This window comes from Oreochromis niloticus, linkage group LG6 (assembly GCF_001858045.2).
Source record: "Oreochromis niloticus isolate F11D_XX linkage group LG6, O_niloticus_UMD_NMBU, whole genome shotgun sequence".
Taxonomy (NCBI): Eukaryota; Metazoa; Chordata; class Actinopteri; order Cichliformes; family Cichlidae; genus Oreochromis; species Oreochromis niloticus.
Genome location: NC_031971.2, coordinates 28,063,962 through 28,086,470, shown reverse-complemented (window position 1 = coordinate 28,086,470; position 22,509 = coordinate 28,063,962).

Sequence of the window (22,509 nt, the reverse complement as noted above, 5' to 3'; positions counted from 1 at the left end):
TGATTCAGTAACTTGTAGATCTGCTTTTGGCAATAACATAACGTCTCTGTGGGACTTTATCAGTCTTTCACTTCATTGTGGGGGATTTTTGCCCCACACTTCTTTACACCGTGGCTTCAGTTCCTTAAGGTTTGTGGGCATTAATTTCAGCACAGCTCTGTAAAAGTTCCACCGAAGCATTTTATTCCGGTTGAGGTCTAGACCGTGACTGGGGTGTTGCAACACCATGATTTTTCTTTTTCAGCCATTCTGTTGCAGATTTTCTGCTGAGCTTGGGGTCATTGTCCTTTACATGACCCAGCTTTAGAATAGAATGCCTTTTATTGACACTGTACACATGTACAATAAAATACAGAACATCTCCTACTCAATGCAGACATGTGGGAAAAGAAAGGGGAGTAACTATATGCATATGAACAGTATTTAAAAAATAAATAAATAAAATGTACAAATATACAAATTAGGAATAAATAAAGAAATAAATAGTGTTATATATTTACAGTCTGGGTTATTGCATGTAATGCACAGTGGTGATGGTAGATGTGTAGTCTGTGTATAGAGGGAAGTCCTTGGATTGGGGGGTGAAACTGTGTTGTCAGTGCCTGTATGAAGTTCAGGGTGGTTATGGCTTTTGGGAAGAAACTATTTTTGCATCTGTCAGTCTTTGTGCTGATGCACCTGTAGCTCTTCCCTGAGGGAAGCAGGTTGAACAGGTCAAAACCAGGGTGGGAGCTGTCTTTGACAATGTTTGTTGCTCTGCAGAGGCACCGGGAAGAATACATGTCCATCAGGGAGGGGAGAGGGCAGCCGATGATCTTCTGTGCTGCCTTGACTTCTCTCTGAAGCCTCACTCTATCAGCCTTAATGCAGCTGCCGTACCATACTGTGATGCAGTATGTCAGCAGGCTCTCAATGGACAAGCGGTGGAAGGTCAGCAGCAGGTTGGAGTCCAATTTTTACTTCCTGAGGACCCTCAAGAACTGCAGCCGCTGCTGAGCCTTGACGACTGCTGTAATGTTGTCTGTCCAGGAGATGTCAGCAGAGATGTTCTCTGAGAACCATGCTGCCAACTTTAAGACTTCCTCTCTGTCGCCCTTTGTGTCTCACATTGACATGAGTCTGACTATCGTGGTGTCATCAGCAAACTTGATGATGAGGTTGTTGTTATGGGTCAAACTGCAGTCCTGGGTGTAGAGGCAATACAGGAGGCAGATCAGCACACAGTCCTGTGGGGAGCCGGTGCTCAGCCTGCGAGTGGAGGACAGATGAGGGCCAAGCTTAAATTGTAGGACAGATGGCATCACATTTGACTCTAGTATATTCATGGTCAGTGATGGGAATAACGGCGTTACAAGTAACGGCGTTACTTTTTTCAGTAACGAGTAATCTAACTAATTACTATTCCTATCGTTACAACACCGTTACCGTTACTAACAAGAAAATGCGGTGCGGTCGCGTTACTATTTTTCAACAGACAGACGGTTGAAGCTGTCTTCAGCTTACCGCATCTTATATCAATTTCATGGAAGTAGCTGTAAGTAATCTGGGCGCTACAGCTTTAAGCAGCTGCACACGCTCCCGCGAAGGGCAATCACTTTCTAGAACAACACCTGAAGCTAAGAGGGCAAAACAATCGCATGAGTGCTGCTGTTTGACTGAGGAAGAATAAAGTAGTCGTGTTAAGCTAATCACACGACCACTTCAAGATGACAAAGCAACAAGGTGATATATACCAGGTTTTAAATTGTGTTGATAGGCCACGTAAAACCAGAGTCATGATAAACAATATATACGCGTTTTTCCTGAATACTTTTCGTCACGTTTACTGTCTAAGGAAGCGCTAGCAAGCACTCTCTGCGTCATCTTGGCCATTATAGCTGTTGGGCTCCCCATTGTGCCAGTATCTGAAACTAAAGAATCAGCTTTTAACACGAAATCAGAGATGCATATTAACAACTTATAAACAAACAGGAACGAGGTTCTCAAAATAGCTGTAGCTTGAAATTCAACCTGCATCAGTAAAACAGTAACCACTAAATAAACCAAATAATGATTAAATATTGATTAAATATGATATGATTAAATATTAATAATGATAATGATAAAATGTTTAAATATTAAATATTGTCACACACACTGAACTCAAGTCTCTGAACATCTAAGGTGTATACCTGCAGATGCTGCAACATGTCACGAAATATTCAGTCACAGAATACAATTCACTGAAGGTTGAGTAATTACTTACTAGGATAAACAATAATTTATTGACTTATGAGTGCATTTCAGCTACACTCATCTTTAAACTGTTCATACAACATGACCAACATTACTTCTGCAAAATGCAGCTACTTTGTGGAACAGTTTTATGACTGGTCATGATTGGTCAATACTGACACATTATTAGTGATTATAACTTTAAATTACAAAGAGAATTTATGAACCTTCTGTTCAGTAAAGTCCCGTTTACCCACTTCCACATACCCTCTTCTTCTGAGTCACTCAGTCCGATCCATGTGAACTCTCTGAATTGTTTAATGAAGTTCTTGTTTACAGGAAAAAGAAATAAGAAAATAAATCCTAGTCATCTTCCACGATCCAGTTTAAAAATGTTGTTTCCACTCAGACATAGACACACAAAATCATCTCTACTAAACAGTGAAGCCTTGAAACAAGAGACTGTCAAACATTCTTTATATTACTGTATTAATATCACACTTCACTGAGTTCTTTTGATTCCTCAGAGGCATCCGATGGAAGACAAAACACTGCTCAGTAGACCATTTAACACTTTATTACTCTTTCACATTACTTCTAGAAGGGAGATGCATCCTGCATGACACGTTGCCGCGGATCTCAAAATGGTGGCGTGCCCCTGACAGTTTTATTACAGAAGCTCTCTCATTCTAGTCTAAACAACAGTGTTTCAGTAACTTTCCACTAGAGATGGTCCCCTCTTATCTACATTTTTCCCAGGCAAGTGTGAGTGAGAGTCTGCAGCTCCCTACTCCCCAAGGACACATGGTCTCATGCCTTTATTTTTCAGGGCTGTGTCCACTTAATACTACACTATATAACTTTATAACACTTATTAATAAAAAAGCATAGTATTATTGAGGCACTGAAAATTATTTATTCCCAACAGTCCCTCCTTCGATCTGATCAGATCAGATCGACACCACTAAAAGTCATCAAGCATCATGTTTTCTTCAGATCCCCAACAGCCCTGCTCGGATAGAAGGCACACCACCACAAATTACCCAACTAGCTGTAACAACGGATAAGGAAACCCTAATGGACATAACACAACCCTTCCATTGCCCAAGGACAGACGCCATCCACTCCTCCAACGGATTATCAATTCCAAATATTCATGCATTTATTAATTTTCTTAAATTTCTTAAACACCCCCTTTTTACCCACTAGGTGTCAGTTCTCTATGCTTCCTTTCCCTCTTTGGCCCTCTGTCCCCCTTTAACGGGTGGACCGTATATGGGATGACTGCTGTGTTTGGGCAATTGTCATAACATAAAAATCCCAGACAATTACTAAAGCGAATTCTCAGATCTCCCATTATTTTTCAGCTTCCCCCGATCCCCATTCTGATTGTTTCCTGCTTCCACCTTTGTGCTCAGACTAGAACCTCTGTCTGAGGGGCTTTTGACCTTCTTTACAGTTAAACAACTAATCTTGCGGGACGGGTGATTCTCTGCGATCTTCTCCTCTTCTTTCTTCAACGTCAGGGGTTAGACTACCTTTCAGTTCGTTGCATAGATCAGGGGATTTATTCTGCCCTGGCTGGCTGGGATCTATGTTTTTTGAGGTCTCAGCCGAGTCCCCGCTTTTTTGGCCAGACCCTCCTTGGTCTGGTGCTTCTGGATTTCCTCCAACCCCTTCGTGGTTATTGCTGTGGTTATGGGATCCATCCTCTCGTGACTAGCAAGAGCCCAAATGGCATGACCCTTGACCCCAATTGCTGTCTTGGCAGTCTCTGTGTCTGTCTCTGCTGCGAAGGATCCTCATATCTCCGTGACCTCGTCTGGTGTCTGCTCCTTCCTCTGTAAGAGACAGAAAACCAAAACACCTCTCTGCCTAGCCTCAATAATCTAATGTTATTATCCATTGTTCCTCTAGTGATTCAAAGTCGGTTTAGAATATCATGTTCGGCACTCTCTGACCTAGAGAATTAGTCTAATTATTACCTATGTGTGTAAGCGTGTTTACATTTACCCCTCTGCAGTCATTTTCCTACAATATATCAGTCCGGACAGTCACGCCGAACGAAGCTTATGACCTTCAGAAGACTGAGCGCCAACTCTCATGAGCACATTTGCAATGTGTGTATGAAAATTATTTTAACCACTTATTGTAGTAAAAGAAATCAAAAAGAAATCAAACATTTTCCCTCCTTTCACAAAAGCATGTGTTTCATTTAGCCTGCTGTCCCACAGTTTCCCCTCCAGTGTGATAATCAGCTTCTCATTAACACAGGCATTTTATCTTCTAAACGCGATTCAGTTTATTTTAATCATTAAAGCTTAAAGATGAAAATAATGATTTATGCCTAAGTTTTACCGTACCTAAATTATCAAACACACAGAAACCATTGTTTCATGTTAAACCTGGAATACCCCTCTTTTTGACACACTCCCATATGTGTCAATTCACTGGAGCTAGAAATTAAAAGAAACCATTAGTAACATCATCTCTCACAAAACATCACAAATTCTCCTCTCGAGTAACTTTGCTCCAACCCTGGAACCCTGTGTTAGGGAATGAAATCAATTTAATTATCATGTTAAATCTGTTGAACTCCTGGCTCCGCCCAGAGCCTGCATCCGCAGAACTACCTAGAAACAAAACCTGTGTGTTGACATGAACTTCACATTTGCAACTCCATTTTTCCCCACTGTTTTTCCCTCACTGACCACAGCAGGGGAATTTATGTCCTGATTCAGCCATGAATCCAGCTCAACTGATTCATCACTGAACCCAATCATCACTGCCATCTGATAGTGTGGCACTGCATATTCTTTTGGGTGTAGTGAAAATAAAAGAAAAATGCACTCTGACATTCATGTGGATGTTACTTTGACACGTACCACCCACCCAAACATTGTTGCAGATGAAACACACTCCCCACAGCATTGGCTCTTCCTTACGTCAGAGGGAGGATGAAGCTCTCTGCACTGGAAAAACCTACCCAGGAACAATTCAAGTAACAGAGTGAACAAAATCGGCGATCGTGGCTCAAGCGTTGGGCGTTCGCCTTGTGATCGGAAGGTTGCCGGTTCGAGTCGCGGCTTGGACGGTCTCGGTCGTGGTGTCCTTGGGCAAGACACTTAACCCGTTGCCTACTGGTGGTGGTCAGAGGGCCCGGTGGCACCAGTGTTCGGCAGCCTCGCCTCTGCCAATGCGCCCCAGGGTGGCTGTGGCTACAATGTAGCTTGCCATCACCAGTGTGTGGATGTGTAAAGCGCTATATAAATACAGACCATTTAACACTGAACTGCAACGCTGCAGCTCACATAACCTTAAAAATCTGTTGTCCGTATCTAGTGTTATACACCACAGGATGCAGATATTGACACAGATAAACAGGTCGGAGCTGCTTAGGCAGCATGAAGGCTTTAAATGTAGGGACTATGACTGATAAAGAAACAGCGCTGGTATGATGGAGAAAAGGAAGGTAGATATATTGTGTGTTCAGGAAACCGGGTGGAAGGGAAGGAAAGCCAGGAGCAGCAAAGAAAAGAGGGAGAGAAGATTCATCAATGTAGCGAAGGAGGATATGCAGAGAGGTGGTGTGACAGAAGAGGATACTGGGGATAGATAAATGATCCACTGTGGTTACCCATACAGGGAGCACAAGAAAGAAGAAGATAAAATGAACAACCCAAGAAAACATTATTCAGAGAGAAATAAAGGTGAAGGATTAACTAAACAAAAGCACTGAATTAAAGCCCAACACTGAGGTTTTGCACAACATTGTAAGATGAAATACTGGTAACATCCTAGTGCCTTAAAATAACACTTTGCATTCTGCTTTAAATAACTAAAGACAAACTGAACAACCAAAAGGTAAATACCGCACAGTTAAACTGAGCCTTGTGGGATGGGACACTGAAGAAGATAAAAAGAAACAAGTTCTCACTTCTAATTTCGTGTCAGTTACATTTCATTCGGATGTGAGAGGTGTACTGGGTGTGAAGTTTTTTCTTTATTTTTAATCTCAAGAATAAACAGCAGATGTGTTGACTAAAGGTCATTTAGGAACTTGCGCATTATATCTAAACAAGAAAGCTACAGAACTGTCATAGAAATCGCCCGTAAATGCGTGCTTTATCAGGTTTTTATCATTGCAGCATCTGAACAGGAACAGGGTGAGTATCTCCCTGTAGCTTATCTGTACGTCTGTCTTGTTTTGACAGTGTACCGCTCACATGCAAAAATATGTCGCAATACTTTCCTGTGTGAGTGATACATAGTTAATATGATCAATAGAGGCGTTAGAGGCTTTTTAGCATGATTTTATCCATCTGGCTGTAACCAGATGGTCACCATTACAACAAGTCAGTTTGTGAAATTTCTTCCATCCTAGATATTCCAGGATTAACTGTAAATGTTATTGTTGCGAAGTGGAAGGACTTAGTAACCATAACAACGCATCCGCAAAGTGGCAGACCACGTCAAGATGGTATAGCTTGCAGCCATACCAATTTAAACACGCCCGGTCTCATCTGATGGGCAAGCGGGTCGTTTGCTAATCGAAATGTTGGTGGTTTAATTCCTGGCTACTCCAGTTTGCATGTCAAAGTGTCCTTGAGCAAGATATGGAACATGCTTTCATCACAGTTTTCATGTGTGTTAAATAGAAACTGGCTCGGCAGAAAAAGAGCTTGTATGAATGTGTGTGTGTGCGAACAAAAAGCATTGACTGCTCAAGTAGGATAGAAAATTATAATTATATAAGAACTACAAAGTTACTTACATACTTTGTAAAAGTCACCAATGCTCTTGTATATGTTGTTATTCTTTGCTTTTTCTTTTGCATCAGAAATGAGAAACATTAATATAAAGAAGTTCACTTTAATGCATAGTTTTCCTTCACAGACTCAAATTAAGTTAAGCTACATGCAGATAGAGAGAAAAATATTTTTCAATTTCTTAATGCTCACAAATCAAGGATGTTTGTTTTTGTCTTGTTGTATTTACAGTAATATGATCTCAGGGCTTTGCATTGTTATGTGAAAGATGGCTTAGTAGCGTTTATAGCAGCTGTTATGGAACAGAAACAAAGAAGTGTTCTTTAATAGCCTGCAACAGCATACCCCGCTTAGACGAAATGTTAAAGCCAGAATACTGAGTTTATTCAAACAACAAAGTGAGAACTTTGGAACTTTAAAACTAATATAAAAGAAAATCTCATCTATTATATTGGTATTCTCTCTACATTTGAATTATTTTAAAGATTGCATCAGCTAGTGGAACTGTATGTGTTAGTAAGTATACAGTAATGACAAGAACTTAATGTTTAACAGCAATTTATAAATAGGGTTTCATCTACATGCTCTGCAGACTTCCCTTTAGAGGTGTCTCTCTAAGGAATTTAAAAGCAAATATAAAAGACTCACAAATTATTAATCCAATAAAGCATTTTCCACAACCTAGCAAGCCAGCAGTCAAGACAAACATGTTAACATCTGTATGTGATTGGACAATTTCCCTGCTACTGATCACTGGTCCACCATTTTTTCACAGATCCAAAAGTTTTCATCCCTGCAGTTTGCGTCATTCCAGCAGTTTTCCTCGTCACTAGCTGCCATCACACCACAGTCTTCGTCTCCAAGGCTGTTGGGCTCCCCGGTTCGCCAGTATCTGAAACTAAAGAAAGTTAGAGTTGCACTTCAGCAACTTATAAACAAAGCAAGGAGAAAGTCTTCAAATTAGCTCTGACTTTAAGTCCTACACACATGGTATCCTAACCCTAACCCTAACCCTAAAGCACATTGAGGCACCTGCTGTTGTGATTTGGTGCTATATAAATAAAACTGAATTAAATTGAATAAAGTAATATTGTACACAGTGATAAAAACAAAGTGTGTGCATATTACAAAGCCCAAGTTACACAAAATGAGATACCACTGCACATTAAGAGATATTTAGTCATAGATATGCAGAGATGTTGTCTCATATCTTACAGAAAAAAAAAACTGTTTACCCCCTGCCTCATTTCCTGTTTTGCATTTTTGTCACACCTACATGTTTCAAATCATCAACAAATTTTAATATTAGAGAAAGATAACCTGAGTATATACAAAATGCAGTTTTTAAATGATGATTTCATTGATTAAGGGAGAAAAGTAATCCAAAGCTATCTGGTCCTGTGAAAAAAAGGAATTGACCCTCTGTTAAACCATGAATTCACTGTAATTCACTGTGATTAACCACATTTTTTTGGAAAGCTGACTTCACTTTCATTAAATACACTCAGGCCTGATTACTGGCAGACCTGTTGAATCAAGATATCACAATAGAACCTGTCTGACAAAGTGAAGCAGCCTAAAATATCTCAAAAAAGCAACACAACAAGAGCCACAAACAAGCAGCATTTGAAGTTGGCTCCATTCATATAAATATACCATTCAAGGTCTAATTGAGGAAAAACATTTGATGATGTCCTTGACTTTTAGACTTCATTTAGTCATGGCTGCAAAGTTTCTTCATCGAAGTATTCAAACAATCTTTATATTTAAACGTATCTTTGTTTTTCCCATTAACACTGTGAGGAATTTTGGAGTCATTTAACAAATATGTAGGACTGCTTTCTTCCATTTGCACAATAGCTCTAAAATGAGAAACATCCTGTCTCAGAGTGACGCTGAAAACTGGTTCATGCATTTACAACTTCTATGTTCGACTACTGTAATTCATGGTTATCAGGATGTCCTACAAACTTCCTGAAAAGGGGTAGAGTTGATCCAAATTGCTGCAGCAAGAGTACTGACAGGGACTAGAAAGAGAGAGCATATTTCTCCCATATTGCCTTCTCTTCACTGGCTTCTGGTTAAATCCAGAATCAAATTCAAAATCCTGCTCCTCACGTACAAGGTCTTTTATAATCAGGCCTCATCTTATCTTAATGACCTTATAGTAACATATCACCCCATTAGAGCACTTCACTCTCAGACTGCAGGCTTACTTGTTGTTCCTAGAGTATTTAAAAGTAGAATGGGAGGGAGAGCCTTTGATTTTCAGGCCCCTCTTCTGTGGAACCAGCTTCCAGTTTGGATTCAGGAGACAGACACTATCTCTATTTTTAAAATTAGGCTTTAAACTTTTCTTTTTGCTGAAGCATATAGTTAGGGCTGGATCAGGTGACCCTGAATCCTCCCTTAGTTATGCTGTAATAGGTGTAGGCGGCTGGGGGATTCCCATGATGTATTGAGTGTTTCTTCTTAAGTCACTTTTTCAACCCACTATGTGTTTATACACTTCTCTGTATTTAATTATTAGTTATTATTAATCTTTGGCTCTCTTTCAAAGCAAGTCTTTTGTCCTGTGTAACCCATATCAACTACACCCTGTCACATGACCCACGTCAGCTGATTTGAGGTCCCTCTCATGATTTGCTCCTTCCACGTTGTGGCAACTATGAAAACCGGCTGTGGAGGGATACTTCCGGGTTCGACTCCTGCTGTTGCTGTAAGCTTATGGCGTTTAGAACGGCGTTGGAAAACAAAGCGTTTTCTCCCCTCAATTCATCTATAAACTCATTTCACCTCAGCGGTCAGGTTTTTTTCCCCCCTTTGAATCGATCTTCTTCATATTGAAGTGGCGAGCCGGTAGGACCATTCTTTTTTCCCCCTCTTTCCCCCACTTTGCCGTCTTTGGATTACGGACATATTTCCCCATTACATGAAGCTGGACCCTAAGGAGGAATTCCTTAAAAGTGAACTTTAAAAAAAAGGACCAAAAGGACTCTTAACAAAAGGACTCTTGCACAGAGAATCACAGCATTAATTTATTAATTAATTGTGGACATTTATTTATGTTGTGTGTTGTATTAATTATTTTGTTCCATTTCCCCCATTTATTCAATATATTTTTGGTACAAGATATTGCAGTCTTTGGTTTCGTCATCCACATCATCTAGGCTCCATAAAGAACTATTTCTTCTGCGTGTCAGTCAGTAAACTCACCCATTGCAATAAAACTAGCCCTTAAATAACTTTGCGTTACACCTGTCTTTCTCCCCTAACCCCAACTGGTGGCGGCAGATGGCTGCCCCTCCCTGAGTCTGGTACTGTTGGAGGTTTCTTCTTGTTAAAAGGGAGTTTTCCCTTTCCACTGTTGCAAATACTGCTACACTCGAAGGATGTCACAATGGATTTCTTTGACTTATGATTACAGTTATCACTTTTTGATCACTTTTGTACAATTAGTGTTTACAGTAATGGTGCAAGTAATGGTCAAGTTGCAGATCCCAACATCATGTTGAGATCTGCAACTTGACATGACAAACATACAGCCTAAGACTACTTTTAGGATAAAGAACAACCAATTCTAGAAGTGATGTTGTGGCACAAACAGTACAGATGTCAACTTCAGAGGTGTACTTGTAAGTGAAAAATTAAACTCTATACTGTATATCACAAAGGTCCCTTACACCATTACTTATAGGAGAATAATGATCAAAAACAGAAGCAAAGTTTGTACAAGTCTAGATACTGACCATAGTTGGGCTGACGGTAGTATGCTCCATGAAGTGCCTAACATGGAGACAAAATCTAGCAAGTAAAAACCGGTTAAAGCTGTTCGTCTTGCTTCCTTGCTTCGTTAACGGGAATAAGTCTCTAAACCAGTGGGGCCTGTGGAAACGCAAACCCAACACTGTGTCTCAATCTCGTGGCCCATGGCACCTCTACTTAGGGCCCACATAATGACGTGAAGAAATACTTTTTAAAATTACTGTTCAAAAAATTATTTAATATGAAGGCAATAGGCAGAGTGTTACAGGCATAGCCCTAAAGAATGTAGCCTCATGGGCAGTGTAGCCCAGTTGTAAGTAAGCTATTAAAACTCGACTGTACACTGTGTTCGTGTTTTCCTCCGAAACAATAACTTCTGTTGGATCAGCCTTTCAACGCCTCTCTCTGTCTCTCGCTAGCAAAGTTGATCCAGACAACAAAGTAAAGCTAGTTTTCAGCTATGAGCCCGACACAGAACCCGACGTATTGGCCAGAGGTCCCTTTACTACGGTTCGGAGCCGCGGACCTGTTTTATACACACGCGGAATAGTTTTCTGCACGAGATCGCTGCAAAAAGTGCAGCTTTACCTAATGTCCACCCTACTGTTACTCATTATGTGTGCCTATGACAAGAGGCACACATATTACTATTCCTCGGATTTATTATTCTTATTATTATTATTATTATTATTATTATTCTCCATCTTCCGCCTAAATTTCGGCACGTATCACGCCCCGCAGTTTTGAGAAAAGCTTCATATATGTTACCTCATTTTGTGCGGCTGGATCTGGAATGGTGTGCTATGACTTTTGGTGTTTATGACTATTATAGTTTTTAAAATATTAATATTTTAGTGAAAATTTTCCCGCGCTCCTCTGCCAAACAGTTTTGACAATAGGGGTACATATGTTACATCATTTTGTGCGGCTGGAGCTGGGCTAGTATGGTGTGACTTTTGGTGTTCATAACTTTTATAGTTTTTGAAATATTTAGATTTTAGTGCAACTTTAGGCCAATTTCTAGGCTCCTGAGAAAGATTCTGCTTTTGGCACCATAGAAACAGACTTCATTTGTGGTGGGTTGGCTCTCTCTAGTGGTATACCGGGAGTAGTACGGCCTAAAGGGTGCCATGCTTGGTGAAAACTACATATCCCACAATTCATAGCATGCCTCTACCGAGTCAAACAATGGCGGACACCACTTCGTTTTATATGTCTTTTATTCGTGTTTCTAGGTCACAAAATACACTTTTAAGATATTTTCAGGCGAGAATGTAGGTGTGTAAACTTCAAATATCTGCTCGTTTTATCAAGACATCCCATATTAGCGACAATTCTTTTAAGTGTTGCTGATAGCCGGCTAGCTAGCTAGCGCCGCTAGCTTAGCTAGCTAGCGCCCCTTCGTGAAAAACCACCCAGGCTTGGCTGATAGTGAGGTGGGTAAAATTTGTTTAATCGCCCGATCGCTCGGCAAGGGTCTGTGTCTTAGCTGGACTTATTTTTCGTTTATATGGGCCGATGATGCTGGTCGATGTGGAAAAAATAACTGAGTTGTTTGGTGGTGGAGCTACAACAGAGGGCAGCTACCCACCGGTGTGTGACAGAAAGGACATGCCGCCAACGAGACACATGAGGCCGGGCAGGCGATTGCTAACGCGGTGGTCAATCATGGATCAGGGAAAGCGAAGGCAGGAGCGTGAGGTGAACTGAATTTCAGGTAAGAAGTTATGACCTGCACTCTATTTGGGTCAGATATAAACCGAGTTTAGGTGTAGTTTATTTAGCAGCAGTTCTCTTATGTGTTGCTGATAGCCGGCTAGCTAGCTAGTGCCGCTAGCATAGTTAGCTAGCACCGCTACCGACCCTTCGTGAAAAAGCACCCAGGCTTGGCTTATATTGAGGCGGGTGAAACTCGTGTCAGCACCCGGTCGCTCGCCGACAGTATGTGTTTTAGCTGGACTTATTTTTCGTTTATATGGACCGATGATTTATTTATTTATTCATTTTAGTAACGGTATAAACAGTGAAAGGTGGTGGATTGGCCAGATGTAAACTTCAAATATCTGCTCGTGTTACCAAGACATCCCATATTAGCTCTGATGTTTTCGGTGCCTGCAAAGAGCTAGACAGGTAGCTAGCTAACCCGAGCTGGCTGTCTTTTTGACTCAGGGTCATAGCTGGACTTATTTTTCGTTTTTATGAGCCGATGAGGGTTTTTTTTTAGTAACGGTACAAACAGTGAAAGGCAGTGGATTGTCCAGATGCTGGTCGATGTGGAAAAAATAACTGAGTTGTTTGGTAGTCGCTGACGCGGAGCTACAACCGAGGGCAGCTATCCACCGGTGTGTGTCAGAAAGAACATGTGGGGAACGAGGCGGCGAGGCGACCGCCGATCAACCGGTGGTAGATCGTGGATCAGGGAAACCGAAGGCAGGAGAAGCAGGCGGCTGCCGGTCGGAGCGTGAGGTGAACTGAATTTCAGGTAAGAAGTTATGACCTGCACTCTATTTGGGTCAGATATAAACCGAGTTTAGGTGTAGTTTATTTTTGTTGTGCTGACTTTTTACAATCAGTTACAATAACTCGTACTGCGTTCTAGCTAGCACGACAGAGTTTCTATACAGCTGTGTGCGCATGGTGAACTTTATGACAGCCTCCCCTGTCATTCTCTCGCCTGTTGAAACTTCAGTCATGAAACTGATCAATGATCGGCGTTTCTCTCTTGTTTGTTTATCGCGCAAAACAACAGCAGCACCTTTAAGCTTGATCAGCTGTTGTTAGAATTCATTTGCTTTTAATTTCTGGTATCAGCTGATGTTTGCTGGAGCTACAGCTGTAAAAACGGCAGATGTCCTTACTGAATCATCAGAGCTGAACTGGTGATGGAGAAACAGGTTTACCCTTTAGGTGACATGAATAAGTTGAAGGGAAGTTATGAACTATTTTTGAGAGACAAATACAGGGAGTGCAGAATTATTAGGCAAGTTGTATTTTTGAGGAATAATTTTATTATTGAACAACAACCATGTTCTCAATGAACCCAAAAAACTCATTAATACCAAAGCTGAATGTTTTCGGAAGTAGTTTTTAGTTTGTGTTTAGTTTTAGCTATTTTAGGGGGATATCTGTGTGTGCAGGTGACTATTACTGTGCATAATTATTAGGCAACTTAACAAAAAACAAATATATACCCATTTCAATTATTTATTTTTACCAGTGAAACCAATATAACATCTCCACATTCACAAATATACATTTCTGACATTCAAAAACAAAACAAAAACAAATCAGCGACCAATATAGCCACCTTTCTTTGCAAGGACACTCAAAAGCCTGCCATCCATGGATTCTGTCAGTGTTTTGATCTGTTCACCATCAACATTGCGTGCAGCAGCAACCACAGCCTCCCAGACACTGTTCAGAGAGGTGTACTGTTTTCCCTCCTTGTAAATCTCACATTTGATGATGGACCACAGGTTCTCAATGGGGTTCAGATCAGGTGAACAAGGAGGCCATGTCATTAGTTTTTCTTCTTTTAAACCCTTTCTTGCCAGCCACGCTGTGGAGTACTTGGACGCGTGTGATGGAGCATTGTCCTGCATGAAAATCATGTTTTTCTTGAAGGATGCAGACTTCTTCCTGTACCACTGCTTGAAGAAGGTGTCTTCCAGAAACTTGCAGTAGGACTGGGAGTTGAGCTTGACTCCATCCTCAACCCGAAAAGGCCCCACAAGCTCACCTTTGATGATACCAGCCCAAACCAGTACTCCACCTCCACCTTGCAGGCGTCTGAGTGGGACTGGAGCTCTCTGCCCTTTACCAATCCAGCCACGGGCCCATCCATCTGGCCCATCAAGACTCACTCTCATTTCATAAGTCCATAAAACCTTAGAAAAATCAGTCTTGAGATATTTCTTGGCCCAGTCTTGACGTTTCAGCTTGTGTGTCTTGTTCAGTGGTGGTCGTCTTTCAGCCTTTCTTACCTTGGCCATGTCTCTGAGTATTGCACACCTTGTGCTTTTGGGCACTCCAGTGATGTTGCAGCTCTGAAATATGGCCAAACTGGTGGCAAGTGGCATCTTGGCAGCTGCACGCTTGACTTTTCTCAGTTCATGGGCAGTTATTTTGCGCCTTGGTTTTTCCACACGCTTCTTGCGACCCTGTTGACTATTTTGAATGAAACGCTTGATTGTCCGATGATCACGCTTCAGAAGCTTTGCAATTTTAAGACTGCTGCATCCCTCTGCAAGATATCTCACTATTTTTGACTTTTCTGAGCCTGTCAAGTCCTTCTTTTGACCCATTTTGCCAAAGGAAAGGAAGTTGCCTAATAATTATGCACACCTGATATAGGGTGTTGATGTCATTAGACCATACCCCTTCTCATTACAGAGATGCACATCACCTAATATGCTTAATTGGTAGTAGGCTTTCGAGCCTATACAGCTTGGAGTAAGACAACATGCATGAAGGGGATGATGTGGACAAAATACTCATTTGCCTAATAATTCTGCACTCCCTGTATAAAATATTTAGCTTTTATTAAATAGTTATCTGAATCTTACAACCAAAGTTTGTATAATAATACACAAGATTGGCTGTAGACCATTGTTCATCATTCAGAACACTGTGTAAAAATAACAAAAAACAAAAAGTGAATGCAAAAGTGCATAAATATTTATTTTACGTGTTTGATATGTGTGGCGGGGCGTGGTCTGCAGTGCCGCTGCAGGGGAGGTGGACCCACCTGAGGGGCATCTGCAATCACACCTCTCGGGCGTAGTCTGTGCTCTCTCGGCTGTTTTTTGGGTGTGTGTCGGGCTGTGAGTTGAAAAGCTACAGCTGGCTGGGAGGGTACACCAACCATGTGTGAAAAGTGGTCCATAACGTACTGGTTCAAAGTGTGTTCGTGCAAACATTGTCGGGGTCTGCCGTGGTACAGAGGGACTTCTGCTTATGAACCTGTGTGCACAGCGTCTGCAAATCGGGGCTGTACAAAGTGACCTCATCTTTACCCAAAACTGTAAGCTGTCATCTGTGAGGCGCGAGCGGTGTTTGTTTTTACCATAATTCATGGTGGAGAATGGCTGCTCTTCTGAGTTTTGCTGTCTGTAGCCGTATGAATGGAAAACTACACAGATTAGCAGCGGCATAGGCACACATAAAATTTCTTCTGAAATTTTCGCTTTCTAGTTCTTATTATTATTATTCTCCATCTTCCGCCTAAATTTCGGCACGTATCACGCCCCGCAGTTTTGAGACAAGCTTCATATATGTTACCTCATTTTGTGCGGCCGGATCTGGAATGGTGTGCTATGACTTTTGGTGTTTATGAATTTTATAGTTTTTTAAATATTAATATTTTAGTGAAAATTTTCCCGCGCTCCTCTGCCAAACAGTTTTGACATTAGGATTACATATGTTAGATCATTTTGTGCGGCTGGAGCTGGACTATTATGTTGTGACTTTTGGTGTTTATGACTTTTATAGTTTTTTAAATATTAATATTTTAGTACAAATTTAGGCCAATTCATCTTTTGGCGCCAAATAAACAGACTTCATTTGTGGTGTCTTGGCTCTCTCTAGTGGTATACCGGGAGTAGTACAGCCGAAAAGATTTATCCTTGTGTTGAAAACTCCATATCCCACAATTCATAGCACGCCTCTACAGAGTGAACAATGGCGGCCACCACTTCGTTTTATATGTCTTTTATTCGTGTTTCTAGGTCACAAAATAAACTTTTAAGATATTTTCAGGCGAGAATGTAGGTGTGTAAACTTCAAATATCTGCTTGTTTTATCAAGACATCCCATATTTAGCGACAGTGCTCTGACTACGTCGGTCCTGCCTGACAGCTAGCCGGCTACCTAGCTGGCTACCTAGCTAGCTGCCGCACTTGGCTGCAAATGGATAGCGAGGGGACTCTCTCTGTCGTTTCACCTCCCTGGTCTCTCGCAAATGCTCGCACAGAATCGGAGTTACAGCTGGATGTGGAAAAAATAACTGAGTTGTTTGGTGGTGCTATAACGCGGAGCTACAACAGTGGGCAGCTATCCACCGGTGTATGACAGAAAGGACATGCCGCGACCGCCGATCGACCGGTGTTTGCTAACGCGGAGGTCAATCGTGGATCAGGGAAAGCGAAGGCAGGAGCGTGAGGTGAACTGAATTTCAGGTAAGAAGTTATGACCTGCACTCTATTTGGGTCAGATATAAACCGAGTTTAGGTGTAGTTTATTTAGCAGCAGTTCTCTTATGTGTTGCTGATAGCCGGCTAGCTAGCTAGTGCCGCTAGCATAGTTAGCTAGCACCGCTAGCGACCCTTCGTGAAAAAGCACCCAGGCTTGGCTTATATTGAGGCGGGTGAAACTCGTGTCAGCACCCGGTCGCTCGCCGACAGTATGTGTTTTAGCTGGACTTATTTTTCGTTTATATGGACCGATGATTTATTTATTTATTCATTTTAGTAACGGTATAAACAGTGAAAGGTGGTGGATTGGCCAGATGTAAACTTCAAATATCTGCTCGTGTTACCAAGACATCCCATATTAGCTCTGATGTTTTCGGTGCCTGCAAAGAGCTAGACAGGTAGCTAGCTAACCCGAGCTGGCTGTCTTTTTGACTCAGGGTCATAGCTGGACTTATTTTTCGTTTTTATGAGCCGATGAGGGTTTTTTTTAGTAACGGTACAAACAGTGAAAGGCGGTGGATTGTCCAGATGCTGGTCGATGTGGAAAAAATAACTGAGTTGTTTGGTAGTCGCTGACGCGGAGCTACAACCGAGGGCAGCTATCCACCGGTGTGTGTCAGAAAGAACATGCGGGGAACGAGGCGGCGAGGCGACCGCCGATCGACCGGTGGTAGATCGTGGATCAGGGAAACCGAAGGCAGGAGAAGCAGGCGGCTGCCGGTCGGAGCGTGAGGTGAACTGAATTTCAGGTAAGAAGTTATGACCTGCACTCTATTTGGGTCAGATATAAACCGAGTTTAGGTGTAGTTTATTTTCGTTGTGCTGACTTTTTACAATCAGTTATAATAACTCGTACTGCGTGGTAGCTAGCACGATGGAGTTTCTATACAGCTGTGTGCGCGCTAAGTTATTGATGTTGAACTTTATGACAGCCTCCCCTGTCATTCTCTCGCCTGTTCAAACTTCAGTCATGAAACTGATCAATGATCGGCTTTTCTCTCTTGTTTGTTTATCGCGCTAAACAACAGCAGCACGTTTAAGCTTGATCAGCTGTTGTTAGAATTCATTTGATTTTAATTTCTAGTATCAGCTGATGTTTGCTGGAGCCACAGCTGTAGAAGCGGCTGGTCGAAACCAGGAGATGACCTTACTGAATCATCAGAGCTGAACTGGTGATGGAGAAACAGGTTTACCTTTTTTTTAGGTGACATGAATGAGTTGAAGGGAAGTTATGAACTGTTTCTGAGAGAAATAAACACCAAGCTCCTTTTTTTATTTAGCTGACAGCTGGTAACTGTGCAGGGGCGGATCTAGCAAAGCTTTTGCCAGGGGGCCAGGTAGGGCATTAACAGAGAAAGGTGGACACAAAGATATACTTTTCTTTCTTACTCTCATACAGGGAGTGCAGAATTATTAGGCAAGTTGTATTTTTGAGGAATAATTTTATTATTGAACAACAACCATGTTCTCAATGAACCCAAAAAACACATTAATATCAAAGCTGAATGTTTTCGGAAGTAGTTTTTAGTTTGTGTTTAGTTTTAGCTATTTTAGGGGGATATCTGTGTGTGCAGGTGACTATTACTGTGCATAATTATTAGGCAACTTAACAAAAAAAAAATATATACCCATTTCAATGATTTATTTTTACCAGTGAAACCAATATAACATCTCCACATTCACAAATATACATTTCTGACATTCAAAAACAAAACAAAAACAAATCAGCGACCAATATAGCCACCTTTCTTTGCAAGGACGCTCAAAAGCCTGCCATCCATGGATTCTGTCAGTGTTTTGATCTGTTCACCATCAACATTGCGTGCAGCAGCAACCACAGCCTCCCAGACACTGTTCAGAGAGGTGTACTGTTTTCCCTCCTTGTAAATCTCACATTTGATGATGGACCACAGGTTCTCAATGGGGTTCAGATCAGGTGAACAAGGAGGCCATGTCATTAGTTTTTCTTCTTTTAAACCCTTTCTTGCCAGCCACGCTGTGGAGTACTTGGACGCGTGTGATGGAGCATTGTCCTGCATGAAAATCATGTTTTTCTTGAAGGATGCAGACTTCTTCCTGTACCACTGCTTGAAGAAGGTGTCTTCCAGAAACTGGCAGTAGGACTGGGAGTTGAGCTTGACTCCATCCTCAACCCGAAAAGGCCCCACAAGCTCATCTTTGATGATACCAGCCCAAACCAGTACTCCACCTCCACCTTGCTGGCGTCTGAGTGGGACTGGAGCTCTCTGCCCTTTACCAATCCAGCCACGGGCCCATCCATCTGGCCCATCAAGACTCACTCTCATTTCATCAGTCCATAAAACCTTAGAAAAATCAGTCTTGAGATATTTCTTGGCCCAGTCTTGACGTTTCAGCTTGTGTGTCTTGTTCAGTGGTGGTCGTCTTTCAGCCTTTCTTACCTTGGCCATGTCTCTGAGTATTGCACACCTTGTGCTTTTGGGCACTCCAGTGATGTTGCAGCTCTGAAATATGGCCAAACTGGTGGCAAGTGGCATCTTGGCAGCTGCACGCTTGACTTTTCTCAGTTCATGGGCAGTTATTTTGCGCCTTGGTTTTTCCACACGCTTCTTGCGACCCTGTTGACTATTTTGAATGAAACGCTTGATTGTTCGATGATCACGCTTCAGAAGCTTTGCAATTTTAAGACTGCTGCATGCCTCTGCAAGATATCTCACTATTTTTGACTTTTCTGAGCCTGTCAAGTCCTTCTTTTGACCCATTTTGCCAAAGGAAAGGAAGTTGCCTAATAATTATGCACACCTGATATAGGGTGTTGATGTCATTAGACCATACCCCTTCTCATTACAGAGATGCACATCACCTAATATGCTTAATTGGTAGTAGGCTTTCGAGCCTATACAGCTTGGAGTAAGACAACATGCATGAAGGGGATGATGTGGACAAAATACTCATTTGCCTAATAATTCTGCACTCCCTGTATAAAATATTTAGCTTTTATTAAATAGTTATCTGAATCTTACAACCAAAGTTTGTATAATAATACACAAGATTGGCTGTAGACCATTGTTCATCATTCAGAACACTGTGTAAAAATAACAAAAAACAAAAAGTGAATGCAAAAGTGCATAAATATTTATTTTACGTGTTTGATATGTGTGGCGGGGCGTGGTCTGCAGTGCCGCTGCAGGGGAGGTGGACCCACCTGAGGGGCATCTGCAATCACACCTCTCGGGCGTAGTCTGTGCTCTCTCGGCTGTTTTTTGGGTGTGTGTCGGGCTGTGAGTTGAAAAGCTACAGCTGGCTGGGAGGGTACACCAACCATGTGTGAAAAGTGGTCCATAACGTACTGGTTCAAAGTGTGTTCGTGCAAACATTGTCGGGGTCTGCCGTGGTACAGAGGGACTTCTGCTTATGAACCTGTGTGCACAGCGTCTGCAAATCGGGGCTGTACAAAGTGACCTCATCTTTACCCAAAACTGTAAGCTGTCATCTGTGAGGCGCGAGCGGTGTTTGTTTTTACCATAATTCATGGTGGAAAATGGCTGCTCTTCTGAGTTTTGCTGTCTGTAGCCGTATGAATGGAAAACTACACAGATTAGCAGCGGCATAGGCACACATAAAATTTCTTCTGAAATTTTCGCTTTCTAGTTTTATATTAAGATTTAAAAATCTAGTAGGTATTGGTATGGCGAGTAACCTTCAGTAATAGCAATACACACACAGCAATAGTACATTCATGTAGTTGTAAAAAGCATGATAATATATTAAGTAATCCAAAGTATTCAGAATATGTTACTCTCATTGAGTAACGTATTCTGAATACGTTACAAAATACATTTTGGGGCATGTATTCTGTAATCTGTAGTGGAATACATTTTAAAAGTAACCTTCCCAACACTGGTCGCAGGATGCTGTGAGATTATTATATTATCTTATGCCACGTTATACCCCTAATTAAAGATTGTGAAATCATTATGTAGTTTTAGCTTGCATTATTCTCCTGACTTAGAAGAAATTGATAACTATTACATTTATTAAACTGATTTGTATTACATTAGACTGCTGCATTATTGTGAATAAATGATATTGTTTTATGATGCATGATACTGCTGAGTTATAAGAAATACTGTTTTCAGAGAGTCATGGCCTTATTTGTCTGAAGAGAACAGAGCATACCGGAGAGGTTTTCTGCCCCATCTCATCAGGAGGAGATAAAACAGGGGGCCAAGGCCGTCACTTAGGCGCCGTAAGAGAGAAAGAATGTGGATGTTTAGGTTTTATGACTAGGTGGAGGGGGGCTGAAGCTATAACAATGTGAGAAACGCTCAGACACGTCGAGATCAGGCGGACACCCTCCCGCGCTCATCTCCCTTCCGGATGGTTTATGCTCAAAGGTGTTGTTTGGAATAATGAGAAGTGTATGGAATAAAGAGATTATTGATTGAGCATTTATACACTGAGTGTTGTCCTTCCTTCAGCCCAAAGATCAAAAGAACTGGAGAATTTAACAATGCTCGCATGCGTTGCTATGACGACAACCATGCACATTAGGTAGCGCTGGATTGTAGTGGAAAACCACTCGATCCCATTCATGGTGTTCCGTGGCCAGTCGATCAGAGTAGGCATTAATGGAAATGGGACTTTTGAGAAAAAGTTTTTTGAGTTTTTTTGCGAACAAAGATGATTTGGAGAACTGTAGTAAACACAGAGGGACAAAGTTGATGAGCAATAATATGAAGCTGTGGGGAAAGAGTTGTGCCCAGCACAATGCTGGGCACAACTTTGACTGATTCTTGTATGGAAATCTCATTCTTGATGATCCACATGTTTAATTTAGCAATGATTTTATACCGGATACCCTTTATCCATTCATACAGGCTTGGGACCCGTACTAAGAATACACTTGCTTGTACACTTATAAATTAAGAAACACTAATTTACGTAACCACATGAATACCTTTTGGCTGTGGGAATTCTGAGTACCTGTACACGATTACCTATTGTAATGCTATGTATTCTGTTTACACAATTCTGTAGACCATTAAACATAACCAGATGTTGCATGTAAGATGGCAATATTTTTTAAATAAGAAAAAAGCTATTTCAGACCTTTTAATGAAGTATATGCAGTTTATTCATTACAAAATGACACTGAATACAAGCAGTCAGAACAGTCAGGCAACCTCACATCATTCTATCTACAAATTATTTGTGTTTTTTCTGTCACCCTTAAAAAATGGTAACTGTTGTGTCAAGTCGCAAATTTTAAAAGATGGTTCAAACACCACTCAGGTTAGAAGGAAGTTGATTTCTGCATCCAGATGCCAATAAAAATGAAAAAACAAAGAAGATCACAGTAGAAGAGCAGAGTTCTATGCCAGTTGTTTTATTGAACGGTCAAGTTCAGCAAAAAATAGGAGTGTTTGCATTGGGCACATGTAGATCAGGTTTAATGCTTAACACAGTGATTTCAATGTATAAAGTACTCCAGTATAAGTATGCATAATATATAAGAGTATATATGATTACATAATATTTATGTAAGTAATTATGACTACACGGCTAATGTATACAGCTATAGATATACC